Source organism: Chlorocebus sabaeus, chromosome 1, assembly GCF_047675955.1.
Source record: "Chlorocebus sabaeus isolate Y175 chromosome 1, mChlSab1.0.hap1, whole genome shotgun sequence".
Lineage (NCBI taxonomy): Eukaryota > Metazoa > Chordata > Mammalia > Primates > Cercopithecidae > Chlorocebus > Chlorocebus sabaeus.
In genome coordinates this window covers 24,835,743-24,851,654 of record NC_132904.1, presented here as the reverse complement: position 1 = coordinate 24,851,654, position 15,912 = coordinate 24,835,743, and the positions used below count along the sequence as shown (strand labels likewise).

Sequence of the window (15,912 nt, the reverse complement as noted above, 5' to 3'; positions counted from 1 at the left end):
TTGAATTTGTACCCTCCAGAACTGTGAGACTACACATTTTTGCTGTTTTAAGCCCACCTAGTCTGTGGCACTTAGCAATGACAGCCCTAAGAAACGAATGCTATGTTTTCATTTTAGTTACAGCACTTGTCACAGCTGCAATAATTTCTTTGGTTTACTGCTATAGATCACTTTCCACACTAGAATGCAAACTCCCCAGGAGGCAAAGACCTGCATGTCTGGTTGTATGCCATGTGACCTGGATTTGGGAGAATGCTAGACAGAGAAATTGATGCTCAAAATATATACAATACATTAATGAATGATAGAATTGAATGGAAGCCTTCATGAAGTTTAAAAGACAATGAACACAAATACCTCCAACCATTGCCCTTTGTTTTGTTGGCTTACTTGACTGCTTTGTACTTGTCTACGCATTCTTTAAGCCCAATCCTTCTGGAGAGTACAATTCAATCTGCGACTACCTATAAAGGTCTATACATTATTATGGAAACAAAATCTCAGTGGATCTTACTTAGTGCCTAGATGACCATACCTGCAAAACGTCAGTGCCATCCCCTAGGAAGAAGGGGGAAGCAAAGGATTCTTTGAAAAAGAAACATAGTACGAGTAGTAAATAGTTTCTGTCCCTGGCTTTATACAAGTGTCATGATTTGGGTCAGTTATAGATGATGAGAAACTTGATTGCAGGTATTTCTAAACCAAGGTATTCAGTGAATACTTACATTGGTAAACTGTGTTACCTCTCTTTAAGTTGGGAAGCAACAAGGTATTGTAGTTAAAAAAGTATAGGTTCTGGAGGCAGAGACCCCTAAAGTTCAGGCTCGTTTAACTTACCAATGTGCAAACTTGAACCAACCTTGTATAAGTTACCTTCTTTTCTAAGCTCCAGCTTTTTCAAAGGCCCCTCCCAACTGAGGAACAATGGTATACACCCTAAAATGTGGATAAGAAAATTAAGAGATAATGAATGCATGGTGTTAACATGCTGCCTGAACCACAGTAAAAATGAAATACATGCTAGGTAATATCATATTTATTATCTGAAGAGTCTGCTTGTCACAGAATTCATGGACAAGACAGATGCCTTGTGTTATGTGAAGAATACAAACCTCAAACCAATTATTTGACTCACACACAAAGTAAACCTATTTTTACTTCTGCTGGCCTTGACCACTGAACTAGTCTTCACTGATTTAAATGAAATTGAAGATCAGGAGCAACTTTAGCAAGTAGAAGCCAAATCCCCACAGCTGTTATCAACCTCCATATAATTGATTAGAACCCTAAAGAAATATAAGAGATTCCTTCTTAAAATTATCACTCAAGACTGTTAGGAGGTTATGAACATCTATCATTGATGATGAATCTAAATGCAGTATTGTCTCAGCACCCTGTGTGCACACCTATGCATATGTGTGTGTTATTTTTCTTCTGCATTGAACCATATTTCTGAAGTAGCCACAGAAAGAGTCCCATTTGTGCTTTTATGTTTGTTTGGTTTTTCAAATTTGTTTCCTACACTATAACCATAGCAGCAGTGTGGAATTTGACCACAAGACTATAGAGTTCATGAAGACAAAGAAAGAAGTGCAGGAATAATAACAATAACCAATGGATTTTTTATTGCATTATAGTTGATACAGTATTTTCCTACTAATCATTTCACTTGCTTCTCCCAGAGGACAGGTCAAATAGTTATAAGTAATATTTCTATTTTGGAGTGGAGGGAACTGTGGTCACATGCCTTTGATTAAAGTCACAGAGCTACTCTGTGATAGGAGTCGTGTTAAATCCACAAATTTCAACTATGAATCTCCTTTCCTTCCATTATAACTTGCAGCAGTAATTATATAAAAAGCGAAAGACAGATTGATGATCTAGAATATAGTTAGAAAGATAGACCGCATGAATACATCTAGTTCTACCATTACCATGTAAGATAATATCAGCTTATCAGTTTTCAAAACATTGCATCTTGTCTATGTTGAGTACTAACATCATGAAGCAGTGGTTGCGTAATAGATTGGATTGTATTAACCTTACCTGATGCTGTTGGCTCATAAAACAAAGGACTTAATGTCACTGACTAAATTCATCACTAAATGAGAATTCACAAAGTTGTCTAGATAACCTAAATAATTTCAAAATTTTTAGCAAAACTGGTAAAAATGCGTGAGTGGTTGCTTTGCTGCCTTAACTCAACATCCAGGCTTCCCAGTGAACAAGGAAAACCAGACCAGCTTGTCTCTGGGAAACCCTCCGCTTAGTCACAGCTGAATTCTTCTACCCAAACAAAACACTGTCCAAACCCAGGCTGACAGCCCACAAAGAGAAAAAAATTCAAGATCAGAACCTCATCTTTCAAAGAATGCTGGAGACTGTTTCGTCAAGGCAGACTCAGACTTGAAACCAACCTCTTCCTCTGCAGAGTGATGGCAGTTTCTCATGATCTGGACACAAAGATTTTGAGCCTTTCATGTTGCTTCAGACATACTATATGCAAAGGCTGGATTGTCCTTGATGAGTACCAGGAAACTAAATAATTCCAAAGCACCACAGCCTCCCTTAAAGCCTCCAGAACAGAAGAATTCCTCCTTATTGATCCATAGTCTGCAGCATTTCAGTCCTTGACTATACACTGTCTTCTGCTCTACAATGGTTTGACATGTTCCCATGTTGTTTCTTGAACATATTCCCAAGTCATTTAATTCTTGTTTTAACTTCCTTAACACTTCACCCTGCCACCATTATAAATGAAATTTCAGCTACTGTGTCCCATGCCCTGAACTAAATTCTGGAGCTATATAGAGGATGAATAAAGAACCCTTGCCTTTCAGAGTCTCCCAAGTTCATAATGGAGACAATCCCATTTATAGCTCACATCAAGATGATACAAGAGCTATGCCAGCAATATAAATATATTATTTAGAGAGTTTGGGGAGAATGAGATGACATAATAATTGATATAATACTCTTTGGTGGAGGAGGAGGTTATTTCAGTAAGGAGAATATGACCAAATTCACCGTGTTTCAAAGAGGTTTGGCATGTTTTGAGAATGTCAAGTGGTATAATAAGACTGCAAACAAACAATGAAGATAGAATGTGGCATTATGTAGCAAGGGGACCTGAATACTTTTGCATTCTCCTTCTTGCTATAACTTAGGCTTATTGAGTGCAGGGATGATGTGTTTTGTTCACTGTTCATTCTGAACATCTAGAACAGTGTCTATCACATGGTGCCAATTTAGTAAACATTTAAAAAATAACTAAATGAATGGGACTGAGAGATAAGGCAGCCATGCACGATATTTGAGCGAGGGATAAAATAATTAGATTGGTGTTTTAAAAGACAACTTTATGGATTCTTTTTTTCCACTTTTTTTTTTTTTTTTTTTTTTTTTAAGAGACAGGGTCTTACTCTGTTGCCCAGGCATCAGTGTGGTTGGTGCAAACATAGCTCATTGCAGACTTGAAATCCTTGGCTCAAGCAATCCTCCAGCCTCAGCCTCTTCAGTAGCTGGTACTACAGGTGCACATGACCACACCCAGCTAATTATTTTACTTTTTGTAGAAATTGGATTTTGCTATATTGTCCAGGCTGGTCTTCATCTTCTGGCCTCAAGTGATCCTCCTGTTTCAGCCTCCCAAATTGCTGAGATTAATGGTGTAAGCCACTACATCCAGTCCCCTTCCACTTTTAAAATTGCTCGTTTCATAACTTATAATTTATTATTTAATGTAAATTTCCTAGTTTCTACTTTTGTTCTGCCAGAGTCTTTTTTTCAAAAAAATGATGAGGATACTCACTCGAAATACAAGTTAAATCAGAACCATCTCTGGTCAAAACCCACCACTGACTGCCATCTTACTTAAGGTAAAAGCATGAATACATCTAGCTCTACCATTCTAGTTCTTCCCATGGCCTGAAGAGCTTATATCATTGCCCATTATCTCCAGGTCTCCTACCTTCTTTATCTTCAGCTCCAACTTCTCTCCCTCACTATATACCTTCCAGTCACACTGTACTCCTTGGCATTCCATGAATGAACCAGGCATGCTTCCACCTATTCTCTTTGCTTGAAATCATCTTCCCACAGATAGCTATACGGCTCACAGTCTCATCCCTTTCTGATCTTTGCTCAAATGTCACTTTCCCATAAAACCTTCCCTGAGCAATTCATTCAAAATTTTATACTTTATCTTTCTCCACTGCCATTTTTCCCTTATGCACCTCCATTTTTCTGTTGTTGTTTTTATACAGCACTTGTCTCACTGAACCATACTTTATAATTTCCTTGCGTTTTCTGGTTATTGCTTCTTTTCTATTTCCCTCACTTAACAAGAACAGAGATCTTTGTTTGTATTTTTTCCCCAGTGATGTACCCTGAGTGTTTATGGCTAGAATTGAGCCTGGCACATAGTAGTTGCTGTATAGATGGTTGCTAAATTACACTGAATGGTTACCAATTTGCATAAAGACTTTGATTTTGGCCAAGCACGGTGGCTCGTGCCTGTAATCTCAGCACTGTGAGAGGCCGAGGCGGGCGGATCACAAGGTCAGGAGATCCAGACCATCCTGGCTAACACAGTGAAACGCTGTCTCTACTAAAAATACAAAAAATTAGCCGGGCGTGGTGGCAGGCACCTGTAGTCCCAGCTACTTGGGAGGCTGAGGCAGGAGAATGGCGTGAACCCGGGAGGCTGAGATTGCAGTCAATCGAGATCGCACCACTGCACTCCAGTCTGGGTGACAGAGTGAGACTCTGTTTCAAAAACAAACAAACAAAAAGACTTCGATTTTGACTAACATAAAGCAGTAGGAGGTGCATATGGCTTGCTTAGCATGCAAGGTAGTTGTTAGAAATAAATGCTATAATCAATGCACAGATCCTGATAAGAGTATAGGGCTCTATCTGCTTGTATGTTAGTATTTTATTACCGATGTCAATAGCATGAGTCAAAGGCTGCCACATCATCTTATTGCCATCTGGAGGCTGTACTCCCCGATGACAAGAAAGGAACAAAGAGAAAACAGTGAGCTTCCAAAGATTCTGGAAATGCATATCTATTCACTTGGTAAACATGTTTGAGCAAATAGATAGGTCGTGGAAATTCTGCCTACCTAAACTGGATATTTATAGAAGGTAAATGAATGAGCAATTATGAAATGAGCAGAAGTGAAGAGGCAACATAGAGGTGGCCTAAAAGAAAGACTAGAAAGAAACAACGGTATACAACCCCAGTTAACGCAGTGAAACTGCAGCTGCTGGGATCCAACAGGAGCAGACCTATCCACTTGCTGCTTAAGCTACGGGTAAGGTAGAAAGTTAGGGAATACATCTGGGATTAATTATTTCATGCTTAAACTGCTTTATGGCCTTCTGCAAATATCAAAATATCCCAAGTGTTTTACATTTGTTCCCCTGTATCCACTCTCTCCCTTCCCTACCCTGTTAAGACAAGGGCTTGTATTACAAAATTGATGGGTTCCTTTGCTCTCTAGATACAGATCAGCTTCATCCTATGGCAGAGACACTGGCAGGAGACTAGAGGGAGGGAGATGTGGAAAGGCAGGCCGCATATTCTCTGGTTCCCTCCCCGTGGGGTTGGTTGGTTGGGCTCTCTCTAATCTTCAAAGAAATATCATTGCTCTTAAAGTGACCTTCTCTGTGTGACTCTCTCCTGGCTACCAGTAGCCTTTCCCTTCTTCTGTCTCTTCAGGCCTAGGAGTAGTGATAGCTCTTCTCTTCCTAGCCCCAGGTTACTTACTGCTTTGACTCTTACGGTTCACCAAACCACTCACACTTGAAAAGCTATCCCCGTATTTTTTTCCTTAACTTTCTTCTTTCTCTTTCTTTCCTTTTCTTCTCTTTCTCTTTCTTTCCTTTTCTTCTCTTTCTTTCTTTCTTTTCTTTCTTTCTTTCCTTCTTTCTTTCTTTCTTTTCTTTCTTTCTTTCTTTCTTTCTTTCTTTCTTTCTTTCTTTCTTTCTTTCTTTCTCTTTCTTTCTTTCTTTCTTTCTTTCTTTCTTTCTTTCTTTCTTTCTTTCTTTCTTTCCTTTCTCTCTTTCTCTCTCTCTTTCTCTCTTTCTTTCTCTTTTTGAGATACGGTCTTGCTTGGTTGTACAGGCTGGGTTGCAGTGGGACAATCTCGGCTCACTGCAACCTTGACCTCCTGGGCTCCGGGGACCTTCCTGCCTCATCCTCCCAAGTAGCTAGAACTACAGGTGTGCGCCACCATACCTGGATTTTTAAAAAAACTTTTCAAGAGACAGGGTCTCCCTATGGTCCCTAGACTGATCTCACACTCCTGGGCTCAAGGATCCTCCCGTTTCAACTTCCCAAATTGCTGGGATTACAGGTGCGAGCCACCACACCCAGCTGGTCATCCCTTTCTTAAACCTTATTTAAATTATACTAATTTGAATGTGCTAGCTCTTAAGTTTCTTGTTGAGGCCTCACTGACACACAGAAATTCTTTGAGGCTTAGTTTTCACATCAGGAAAGTAAAAATAATAATGTCCACCACCTGAGGCCACAGTGACCATTAAATTGAGCATCTCTTGAGCAAAGTAGCTGACCTAGAAGAAAGCATTCAAACCATATGTGTTCCTTGGCCTCCTTTGCTTATAACATCACAGTGCACAGTAAGCACCTGCTTAGTTTGTCTGATTCTCCCTGGAGACTGAGTGCTTCTCAAGGGCAGGGCCATAGACACAGGGATCAGGACCCCTGCATCCAGCACGTGCCTTGGAAATGTCAGTTAAATGATCCCTGAGAGAATAAGATGCACCAGCAGCAGAGAAAAGACAGGACTCCAAAACAAGACATCACTGGGTAAAACTAAAACATATAACCTCATCATTTGAAGACGAACATGTTATAATTAGATACACGAGCTGAACGGAAAAGACTACTTTGTTCTTTTTAGTCGCATCTGGTTAGTAACAATGTTGAGAATCTGTCTCCTTTCTTTTTCTCCTTATGTGTGTCTGTCTGTGTGTGTATGTGTGTGTACAAACATATGTGACAGAGGTAGAAAAATGAATAGGCAGATAGATGTATCATACTTTCTCTGTCAGTTGTTATTTGACACATTTTCCTTAGGAATGACACCTTGGAAATGAACTGTAACTAAATAAATACATAATTACACCAATACATTGTCAATTACCTAAAATCTGAAATAAAACTATTAAAGAAGTAATTAGATTAAAGTAAAATATCATTTGCATTTTAAAACTCGATATTTAAAACCAGGCTTTTTATTTATGGTCCAAATAACATAATTATCAAATCAGCTAAGAAATCATTTCTTAAAGAATGTTTTTACAACTAGAACTCATGTATTGTAACACAAAGCTATTCACATCTGCACATACGGGAAAAAGGAAAGAAAGCTTTTTAATTTGAAAATAAGATGATGAATAATTTACTATGGAGATGAGTTCAGCAATTTATACCTTTAGTTTAGAAGCAGACATGCATATTTTGAAAAACCCCTCCTACCCTATCCTCTTCCTCTTGAGATCCCCGGTCTGTAGTAAGAGGGGGCAGACGTTGAGTGGGAGGGATCCTGGCAGCATTACCAGAAGTATGTTCTATGTGACATGAACCAAATCAATAGCACTGAGGGACTATATAAAAGAGCACATTTCTGGGATGTTTTTTTGTTGGAATATGGCTAGACCCCAATTTTATCACATCTCTCTGTTGATTTCCTCTTTACTCTTACTTAGGACAGCTCTTCTTTTGTGTCTGTCACTGTACCTTTGCTGACCAACAAGTGGACACTTGGCAGCAGTGGTTTTTCCTACTGAATTTCATGAGTGTAAGGAGATGTTTGCATGTGTGTGTGTGTACATGTGTGTATGCATTCACTGTAGCATGTAAGTACACAGTCGTGTACAACTTTGGGGAAAATGATATGCTGCATTTTTTGTTTTGTATTTTTCATAAAGTCCCCACAGGCTTTAATTTTATAGCTTTAACAGCTGAAGAGTTGAGTTGGATCAGAGATGGGCAGCACTTTTCTCTGACTGTGACCACAAACAGCATAGAAAGTCCAGTGATGGCGTCTAGCAGAGGCAGTAGTCTTGTTCTGTCACCAAGGTAGGCACAATCTGGAGGATAATACCCTTTGAGTAATATGTTAAGATGTTTTGTCATAGTGGTCAGCCTGCAAAACATTCTCTGTGTCTCAAACTAAGATGCTTCATTCCTATCACCACGGCTTTCTCCAGGATGGATCAAAATAAGATCTTTCTTCCCTTCCTCCCTCCCATCCTCCTTCTTCCCTCTCTGCATGTCTCCCTCCTTTCCCTTCTTCCTCTCCCGTTTGCGTACCATGCATAATACCACATATATTTGTTACAAAAAAGAAGATGTGGGAACAAACAAAGAAAGGGAAGAAAAAAAGAGACTGAGGTTTTTTCCCTCCTTTGTCTCCAGCGAGTTTGAAGTTAAAACTGTATTTTACATACACTTCACTCGAAGATAAGGCATACTGCAAATAATTCTGTGATTTAGCTTTTTCTGGACTCACCTCTATCCCTCAGGCACATAGGGCATGCTACAAATTAGGAAAACAAGGTCAGTGTAGCATTCACATTCAACATAGGCAGATGTGCTCTGTGATGGACTTTTCATTCAGATGGTAATCATGGAAGTCCTAGAGAGCTATGTAAAACAGGACTTGCTATCTTGGTACACACTGTCTGAGAGCTGAGCTAGTTCAGCTTCGTTTGATAGCAACAGAGCAAGATAATGTGGGTAATTGAATATTTAGCAAATCCATTTCTGGTTCATTCTTACCCAACCATGAGGAGAGGGCTTAATAGGGAGTTAGATGAGAAAGCCAGGGTGGCACTTAAATGAACAATAGAAAAGAGAGAGAAGGGAAATGAAGCTTTGCCCATCAGGGCCAGAGCTGGTTACCCAAGCACAGCCCACCCCAGGACTCAGAGTCTGCTCTTCCCTTTGGATGGCATCCTATGGCCAATCCCCTTCCCTTTCACATCTCCAAGTGGTGAACACAAAATGAGAGTGATTCAAATATTTATTAATGTGAGGAAATGTAATTATCAGGAAATTTCATTCGTTGATGTTCTCCCTCTCTCTCTTATTAGGAAAGCTAACTGATTCAGAATGAGGTAAACCCAAATGTTTAAATGTATTTCTGCCTATTAATTTGGAAGCACTTAAAATATACTTTGTAAAGTAATAAGTAAAAAGTATTAATAACAACAATACTAATTAAAGTTTATTAAACACTTTTTCTGCTAAGCACATTGCATGCCCAGTCTTATTTACTTTTATCCTTATAACACTATTATGAGATGTATATTACGTCCACCTTCCCAAACTGTCTCTCTCTCCTCCCCACTGCCTCAACCATCCTGGCCTAAACTCCCAGATACAAATCTCGCATACCACCCTTGCTTAGCACCAGAGGAAACAAACAAGTATAACTTCTGGATTCTTCAGGGTACACATAAACATAAAAAAAGAGTTACTCTATAAAATTTCTGCATCTCTTTATTATCTCAGCATAAGATTTAGTGCCTTACTTAATTATTTTATGAACTAAATGCCACAGAATAAGTAATTTCCAAAAATGTCTTATTTTACAATTGTATGCAGCCCCCGAAAAGTATAAAAATAATTCTAATTGCACGCAAAATGTTCAACAGTAATACTTAAAGAAAAAAGATACACAGCCACATTTACAGTATGATACAGATACACAAATGCAAACATGAATATACACAAAAACCTACCAATACACAATTCTCACAATGAAAACATTCCAAATGTCAAGTGCATGGAACTCTAGGTTGATAGGTGATTTATTTGTTTATGTATTTTTCAGTTTTATCTCTCTTTGTATTTTCAGTTTCCTCCAATTGTATTTGTAGCCAACATTTACTGAATTCTTATCATGCATTATTCTAAGAACTTTACATGTGTTAACTAATTTAGTGTTCATAATAATGGGAAGAGGTAAGTACTATTATCACTCTTATAGTTTTTTTTAAAAAGGGGGGATAGAGAGGTTAGGAAGTTTGCTAAGCTAGTAGATGGCACAGCAGATATGTGAATCCAGCTGGTTTGGCTTCATTGCCTGAGCTATGAACCACTACGTGCTACTGCCTATAATAAGAATTTAGCTTTATGATTAGCAAAAAATACAAATATTTTTTTTAAAATGTACTTTGCAAATTTGGTAACATCCAGGAAAATGTAAGAATACACATACTGGGGTGAGGGAAGAATGAATTTAATCAAGGCACTTTTTTTCTCTTTAAAAGTCATCCTTTTATTCGATTGCAATGGCTATCATATATGCTTCGGGCCACTGAAAGGCAAATTGGACATTAATTTCTTTCATTTGAGTGCTTTTTCCTTTGCAATTATCAATAATGAAATTACCACAGAGTCCCTGTTTGGGGGAAAAATAATAACTCAAATGTTTGTTGTTGTTTTCTTTTTTCACATCTCTAGAAGTGGACCAAAGAGCTGAGCTTACAGATTGCAGTGCTTTTCCTGTAACAGTAACCTCACAGCACCCGCTGCCAAAGAGGTGAGAAGACTAGAGTCAATCATCAGGAAGCGGACCACTGTTCAGGTGTGTTCTTTCAAGACCTTCAATTCTACACTGCAGTTTATGGCCTGGAAAGTGACTTCTATAACATGCTCAAGCTAGGATAATGATCTCATTATAAAACCAATCAGAAACTCTGTGCAGCTTTTTTTTTTTTTGTTCATTGAAAAGGTTGAGCTAACAAGAGGAAAAAGGAACATGCTGTTTGAAGTGCTTGCATTTTGAAAACGTGAATCTCAGCAAAGGCCAACTTTACATGGTATTCCCCCTCAGTCCTTACCCTCTGCCTTACTATCCCTAGCCAGGGGCTAGATGTTAGGTCTTGTGATTATGCTAGAGGTTGGCTAGTACTCTAAAGGGAGCCTGAATTGAGGATATCAGCAGTGCAAGTCAAGGTCCTTGAGAGGGGTCAAGAGTTGAGTGTCAGAGGATCCTGAAAAAGACAATAACATAAATCATTAACAGAAGACAGAGCTTAGAGTTAAGAACAGAACTGAAACTGAATCAGAGCTAGAGCACATCAGTAAAAAGTAAGGAGAAGCAGCAGCAAAAATCAGATGTTAAGCTGGTTGCTTAGCTATGTTTGTGCTATTTGAGTGACAGTACATCCCAATTTCCCTGGGACAGTTCTGGTTTATGACTGTTGTCCATTCAAAGGTGTTCTGAGTTGAAAGAGGAATTACACGGGCACAGCAGAAATTGCTGATATGTGTATGTAGGGTATTCAAATTGGCTCATGGGATCAAGAGGGAAGTTGAAGCCCATATTAGTGGAAATAACTGAGGGAATCTTTATGAAGAATAATATTAAATACTAAGATTTCAAATATGTCTCGTTCTAATACAGGGGACCAGTAAAATCCTTACCACAAATTGTCTCTTTTGAGTGGGATTACAGGGACAAAAATAGAATAAAAAAAGCATCTGTGGTCAATATTTGGATTCATAATAGAAGAAAACAAGGGAATAATCATAGAGAAACAAGGCAAGAATAAGGAAATACCAACAAGTTAGAAATATGGAGCCAGGAGATTTGTAGAAATGAAAACTCCACAAGAATCTGTGGTAGTCTTGGGAAGGTCATTGAATTTCCAATAGTACTCCAAGTGGCGAAGTCTACGAAATCAAATCTCAATGTTAAGAATGAAGTCAATCTCCGCTGATGTCAGAATTTCACTAAAAAATCCACATGCATCACTTACACCCATTTCTTCTCTATCTTGAAAGAAGAGAGGTGAGAATGGCCGATAACTGCATCTCTGGAGCGAGGGAATGCAATCTCACACCCAAGAATCTCCAATTAGAATATAGAGACTGTCCACCTTCTAAGAGTCAATCATCCCCATTTTCCACCTCTTAGGACAGCTTGTGCTCACAGGCTGCCTCCTTTCTACTGCGCTTCCTGCTACAAATCCCTATTCATCCCAGGAGAGATTCTTTCACACGATAACATTTAAATAAGGTGTGCAAAGTGAGTTTTAAACAAGTTTCATGACAGGTGTAAAACCTTACAGGGGAAACCATCAGTAAGAATCTGTTATCAGCTAACACCTTGGTTGACAGCCAGCTGAGTACAACAATGGGACACAGTGTGACCACTTTTAGGAGGGGCAGAGTGATATGTGAAGATGGTGAAGCTAACTGCACTTTTGGGATGTTTCCATTTTACCTATTGTGTATTTGCATGTGCTTGTGTGTGTTCATTTATAATAACTCTTCTTCAACCTCAGCCTTTTCTCAAGCAAGCATGGGCCACCTTGACCTTACCTACCCCAAAGACTGAGAATTACAGGGCTGAAAACCAGGATTTTCAGTTTCCAGGGCTCAATAGAAATTGTAGACAGCTGTTAACAAGCCTTGATTCAAGAGCCCAAGAAACTCCTCCATTACCACCCCACCCCCAACCACAACCTTTCCTATACAGGGACTGACACCGCACCGTTTGGCCCCTCCTAAAATGCTACTATCTCTAGGAAGAGTTGCCACTTATAATTTAGTTAGGCATCTGAAAAAGGTGTGATGGAGGAAATTTAGTGAGAAGCATGAGAAGTGTGAGAACGGGAACTAAGCTTTGTCAAGTGCCTCCAAAGTGCCAGGCACTGTGCTAGAATTTTAAAAAATTTTATATTAAAATAATCATCAATATGCAGCCTATACCTTCTATAATCCCCATTTTTCAGACAAAGAAAGAGCACGAGAAGGGTGAAGAAACTTGCTCAATATAACATAGTTATAAAGTAACGGAGACCAAGTTGGATACCTGAGGTCTTAGATGAGGATGGGAGGAGAATAGCAGGAGAAGCACTGAGTTCCTTGGCATCTCAGAAAGATGCAATATCCAGGACCTTGGAATGTTCTTCCCCTTTCCCTCCCACTTCCCGTGGTAGCTCATTGTCTTCTTTCAGTCCCTATTGTCCTCACAGGAGCCTTCTCCATCCTCCCAAAGCCAAGCAGCATCACTTTCCCCTATTGTCTCCAATTACCATAGAAGCCAATTTACTTCTCCTTAGCACTTCCTGCAATCTGTATTTTGCTTGCTTATTTGTTTATAAGAGAGCTTCTAGGAAGACAGCACCTTAGTTGTTTCTTGTTAACTATTCTAGACTCTGGTTCTGCCTACAGTAGATGCTCAGCAATAATCTATTGGGTGATTTAATGGGGGAATGAATACATGAATAAATAAACTATCAAAGGCACAAAACAGGGAGTCTACAATGTGGTAAGACTGACTTATCCTGTAACATAATTTTAGTTAATGCTGTTCTCATTTCTCTGAGTGTCTGGGAATTTCTCCTGACTCTCCTGTCTTCCAAATTTAAGCTTTTTATTTTTCCCAGCAAGGATGCCAGGAAGAAGACTGAGACAGATACCCTGGATGGGCAAAAAATAGGACATGACTAAGATGTTCTTCATTCCTCCTCCTCTCTCCTTCCCAGACCAAATCTCCCTGAATTGGATATTGTTGAGGCTGTGAAAAACAAAGCACAAAGCTTTTTCTTACAGTCTCTAGTGCAGCTGGAGGGCTTAGAAACTGGAAAGCCTGTTCTGCATGGTCACATGGATGTACGACGCCTAGTCTATGAGTCTACATCACCTTTATGTCTTTCTCTTCAAAGCCATGGATTACACAGTCTTTGCTCGGCCAGTAGTACAATGACACTAGGCTGTTGGGCTCAGCATAAGTTTACCCTAGATCACTTCGAGCCTGCACAATAAAAGCACATCACTGCCAGGAGAAGGTAGGCTTCCGGAAAGCCCGCCTCCCTCTGACATTTCTGCAGTTACCAGCTCAATAAGGAAGAGATGCTGATGGACGGGTTTGGTTTCCCCTTTAAGCAAATCCTCTCACCCCTGTGCACCCTGCCACTTGATCTCTCTGTGTGGCTGGGGCCCCTCTGTCAGGAAGCATTTTGTGCAGGATGCCCTCGGTGGCTCGAGAGTGGCAGGGCTGTGCTGGGGGATGGCAGCAACTGCTGCCACTGACACATTTCAGTCAGGCCATAGCAGGCCTCTGACAAACAGGAGAACCAACAAAGGAGCCGCGGTGACTGCCTGGGGCTCAAATCGGATCATCTCTCCCTGCCTGGGAACAAATAAAATAAAATAAATTTCAACCACTCAGCAGTGGGGGTGGTGGGGGAAGCCTAAGGAAGCCTGAACCCTGACTTCTCTCTTGGCTTTGATAGCTGGCTTCGTGCCAAATGCAAAATTACATCTGAACTCTTAACACTGCTTGGGAGCAGCACAGGCACACTTAGCTGAAGATGAGAATACTTCAAGGTGAAATGCCTTTCGGGAAAATTTTCCTTTTTTTTTTTTTTAAGCTGCTGAATCAGTATTTTTGATAAAAATTTTAGATTGCTGCATTTCTATTGGCTTCGCTCTGTGTGTAAATGTTTGGATTGACGGCTCTCAGAAGGCCCCTTGCAATTCCTTATCAGATAGGGAAAATGGGAATGCCATCTACCTCCCCTCCTCTGCCCACAGAGGTGACTCTGATCTTCTCTTGAAAAGGAGCAGCCTATTTCAACCACCATACGATACTGGCACCACTGAGAAGGACCCTGAAGATTAACCAGCCCAGCCATCTGTGGTATACATTCAAGGAAAGAAGGGCAAAGAGAAGGAAAGGGACTCCGGCAAGTTAGACGTTCTGATCATTTTTCAACTTCCTTTGCCCTCCCAGCAATACACTGCCCCCTTTCTGGAGTAAAATCAGTTCCTCCATCACTAGGTTGAGTAGAGGATTCCAAATGACTTTCATAGATGAGGAGCTTTTACAATCAATACCCTGTAGAGAACAGATGCAACACACACTCTCACTCCAGAAATCAGCCCTTAGAAGAGAAAAATGCATGGAGGGAGGAAAAGAGAAAGGTGTGTGGGGGTCAGGGAAAGTGAAAGAGAGAGAACCTCTGCTAGCCAGCCAGAAGTGAAAGGGGGCTAGGGGAAGGAGAGAGAATATCCAGGGATATTAATATAAGGGAATTATGTTTAAAGATCTACTGTTCAAGGCCCAGTATAGAATAACTAATTAGATGACTATTTTAAAGTGAAGAATACTGAAGGAAGATGGAAAAACTCTAGCCCGAAGCATTAAGAAGCCAGTTTTTATCGGTAGCAAAATAATGAAGGTGAACTACCAGCAGAAATCAAATGATATTGTTTCTTCAACTGAACTTTGAATTATTTTTCTAAATGCACAGGTCTTGGTGCAAAGAGCAAAGTGAAATTCTGACTTCCTTTTTGGTCCTACAACCTTAAATTGTGTTTGAAAATACTTATTCTATGCGTCCCTCACATTTCAATGACTTTCCTTATACATATGACTATCGAGGACTCACATGAACACAATATATTTGGCATCCAGTAATGAAATTTTTAGTAAAAATCAGGATGAATGTTTGTTCATAGAGCTCCTATTATCAAAAATATAAAAAGAAATGTAAACTGTTTTTTAGTATTGAGTTTAAATGTATTTTACTGTATTGAGTTTGCATCATTTTTCTACCTTGCATGTTTCTATTCATGCATACTTTTATTATTGTTATCGTTTTTATGGTTTCAAAAGGTTTGAACAAAAAGATTTATATCAGAGCAGGGTTTGCTCTGTTCAAAACTGGTGCAGAAAGCAGCAAGGTTCCTTTCTCATGCTTTATAAACCTGGGGGCTGCTATCTCCAAATAGGGGGAAAATATTATAGACACACGCGCATACACACACACACACACATATCTACATCCAATGCCAAATACAAATTATGGTCCTGATTCCTGGAAAGAGGCTTTAAAGTAGACATTGATGACATG

General features: G+C 39.6%; 1 protein-coding gene across 12 annotated transcripts in view; it reads right to left on the bottom strand.

Annotated features, from left to right (window-relative positions):
* The window catches only part of LRRC4C (leucine rich repeat containing 4C), a 205,942-nt gene that overhangs the window by 62,927 nt on the left and 127,103 nt on the right, over positions 1 to 15,912 (bottom strand). For 2 of the 12 annotated variants that reach the window (XM_073017220.1, XM_037997479.2), the window contains one exon: positions 860 to 936. The exons of the other annotated variants lie outside the window; for them this stretch is intronic. The gene's annotated coding sequence lies outside the window, so the exon portion shown is untranslated. The remainder of the gene's footprint in view (positions 1 to 859; positions 937 to 15,912) is intronic. 12 annotated transcript variants of the gene reach the window in all.